We start from the raw sequence: 3,961 nt of genomic DNA on the forward strand, positions 1-3,961 counted from the left end.
GACACGGAGTTTAAGAAAGTAGAAAAGATTTTTAAACGTGTGGTGTTAAATGAGTTACATATATTTTGTGTGATTATAAATCATTGTATAGAGATAAAGTGTTTCCAAATATAAAAAGAGATCATTCCTTTTGGCACAGAGTAATAAGAAAATAGGTTCACATAAATTGAAACGGAGGGAATACATAATAGCATGAGACTCACGAGCTTTAAGAAAAGTCAACCTGTGGCCTCACTACGGGTGTATATCCCTAAACAATTCTAAGTTCTTTCTGACAGTTCAATCTTTCAAATGACATAGTCATACATTTTAACGTGGTATCAGAACAAATAAAGGTTTGTATTCGAGTCTCACAGCCACCATCATCCATTATCAAAAAAAAAATCCACGTATTTGACGCATAAATAAAAAAAGAATCAGGTTTGCAATTGCTAGTCCTGTCCAGTGTAACATTACGAGGAAGTATTTACGTACTTTACCAATTGATCGAGAATGATCGATCGTTCTTGCTTTGAAGAAAAATAAAGCAAACCCATTACTGAAACCTAAGCTATCTATGTCATATTTAAAATTTTATATAGTACTTGATTGGGGCGTCTCGTGAAAGCATGGTAATTATCTAGATCGTAAAAGTGGATAGTAAATTAATTGCGAATATTTTTTTGAATGGACAGGAGAGAACTTCTAGCCATCTGATTTGAGTTTTTATGACTTAATTTGCAGTTTGAATTAATCCAATAACAATGCGATCTATTTAGAAGATTAAATTAAATGGACGTGTGCTATCATTTCATCACATTCAAATGTTTGAACAGTTGAACAAATACGTGTTGTCATAAAAAAGAATTAAAAGATATGCGATATCTTATTCAATTTAATCACTTAACAAATCATAAATTTTTAAAAGGAACAGGAAATGATATAAAAGAAAGAATATTAAAAAAAAAAAAATGATAACAGTTCCGAGCGTTATTTAACACCTACTATAATCTGAATCAGAAAAAGGATAGAGTAGAAGTAAGAATTAGAAGAGACCAAATAACAAAAATAAGCGCTCAAAATATGTGTGTATATAGGCAATAGGAGGAGTTCAACTCTCAAGTTATTTCCTATTTTCTTCCTATATACTCCCTCCGCCCACTTTAATTTGTTCACTATATAAAATATAGAGTTACACTTTACTTGTCCAATTGAAAAACCAAGAGATAATAAATACTGCAGTGAACTCTACAACTAAAATGTGATGCCCAGCTCAAATTTGCCGGTCAATTTGCCGTAATTAACAGAAAAGTCAGAGAAGGCGAAGAATGACGTTAGCTCAAAATTAGAAAAAAAAAAAAGTTACTAAGTTTAGAAAATCAAGAAATTCCTGATAAAGAATGCTTTCTTTTTAACTGGATCTTACGTGTTACGATTCTGATTAATTGGGCTTAAAGGAATGATTAGTTTCGGATGCTAGATGGTTAAAATGAATCGATTTTATGACGCAAAATAAGAGAAGGATAATCATTATCACCCTTGAAACACACATATATATGTCTTGTTTGAAAAAAGAATAAAACCTAGGCATGTAGATAAAGTGTAAATTAAAATGAATCTCTGCTGATTAATTAGTTTCTTCGTCATCCAGAGTCCAGACAATAAAACCAAACTTAGGTTTTACTTCCACATGTTCACAGTAATGTTCACATGATCTTTTTATTTTGGTTCAAAATAAGTGTTCATCTACACATTCAAGAAGTAATTAGCTTTACCTTTATAGAATTATCCTTAATTTCTAAGAAGTCTTTAAAAATACTCCAATTTTCTATGATATCATTAAATAGATTCAACATTTAATACGCAGTAAGACTGAAAATACTAAGTTCCTCACGTTTTTTCACACATTCCAAGTTTGATTGCCATGAATATAGTATTATGAGACTTTCAAGTCCTTCCTTGAATGCCAATATGTCAAGTTAATAGTATTATACAAATTTTAATTAAGAGTAATTTAGTCAAATTATCTACTCATTTTTTTAGATTTTTTTTTTTTTTTTAAAGATGTGCTAAAAATTAAGTGGACACTTGTTTTGAACCGGAGAGAGTAACGAATTCGCCATCTTCTTCCTTTGATGAATTAATTAACTATGAACTTTTGTACCCAAAATAAAGCAGCCTAAAAAGAAAAATGAAAACGAAAGCAGCAATGATCAAGTTTAAAAGCATATTTTATATATTTCTATATGTGGGGAAAGGTTATTTTGTCATTCATTATGATTATGTTTGTCCCTATCAGTGTTATGGTTCGGAGACATTATTCGTTATATTTAAAGAACACTACTACACTAACCCCCTTCTTCACTTTGAGTACGTAGTGTTCTTCTTGTACTTGCTTTTTGTGTAGCAGAAATTGGTGGAAACCAAAAATCTATAATAGAGGACCACTATAGAATTTTAATTGCCAATGCACTGCTTACATTTGCTGTTAGGTAAGCTAAAATCATCGAAAAAATTGTTTTGTTTTTCATGAATACCAAAAGTCGTAACCACTGTAATATCTAACAAGTCGAGTCTTATGTCTAACAAGTCGAGTCTTATGTAATATCTAACAAGTCGAGTCTTATGTCGATCATATAGAACACCAACGCATAGAAAAAGGGATGAAGAAACCAGTCCATGACTTGACATTCTTTGGTAGAATGCTACCTCCAATTTCCTTGTCACGACCCAACCCACGGGTCGTGCAGGCACCTACGATGTTACTAACCTAGTAGGCGAACCCTTACCAACTAAACCCAACATTTAAAATGATTATGACAACCATCTTTAAAAATTACAGAATTAAAGTAAAAACTTCGTACAGACTGTTTCAAAACACAATAAATCTGAAAGGAAATTTCCCGGGATCTAATCTAGACAGGTACAAGAGCTCCTATAGGATAGGAAGACAATGAATGACACAGCCTCTGCCTGGAGTGAGATGAGTGAGGTTGTAGGAGAATGCCTGATACATCCCCACGTCGAAACTTCAACTAAAACCTGCAACATACTACACCCAAAAAAAGTGTAGTAAGAGTAGTATCAGTACACTACATGTACTGGTAAGCATCATAGGTCGACTAAGATTAGTTCACGCAACACAATATAAAGCCGATAAGATAAACAGATAGGTCAATGAACCTTAAGGTTCGCGCTAAGGATTATTACACCCTCACCACTTACCTTTCCTCTCTCAACTGCTCGCTTCCTTTCATTCAACCTATTGACTCTCGTCTCCACGCTTACCATTTATTAATCCCTTCTCCACCCAGACTCTCAATTGAAAAAAAAATGAATTTGCAATATCAACGACAGTAGTACACGCAAGTATAATCATGAAAATATGAGATGTAGTGCAATGCAAAATGCGATGCAAGGGCCCAACCACACTGTACATACATGCTATCTGATGTCATAGCTCAGTAGTCATGACCTGCAGGGGACCGATGGTGTCCATGTACCACTCGTTCCGGATTCACTCCTTGGACCCGAGCATAGACCTCCACTCCGGAACGAACCTCGGACGCGGATCCAAATCATATACATATTCCACGTATTCAACTCAATGGCCACAAGACCAGGTAACACAATGCCCACACTCAGCCTTGCCTGCTACATGTATTTCCTCATAAAACCATGCAATGCAATGCAACGATGCAATATATATATATATATATATATATATATATATATATATATATCAAACCAATCATAAATCTGCCCTTGAGGGCATAGTGCCAATCAACTCGATACGGTTCTTTGATACAAATCTCTTTTTTCCAAGGAAAACAACCATGTGAATATTTAACACAATCGGGTATAAAGATGGAAATCACTCACTTCTAGGGTTGCATAAATTAAACACGAAGTACCCCTCAGTGATAATAACACTTTCTATTAATAATAACTCATTATTACCCAAGGTATCATTTACACAATA

This window comes from Lycium ferocissimum, chromosome 12 (assembly GCF_029784015.1).
Source record: "Lycium ferocissimum isolate CSIRO_LF1 chromosome 12, AGI_CSIRO_Lferr_CH_V1, whole genome shotgun sequence".
NCBI lineage: Eukaryota > Viridiplantae > Streptophyta > Magnoliopsida > Solanales > Solanaceae > Lycium > Lycium ferocissimum.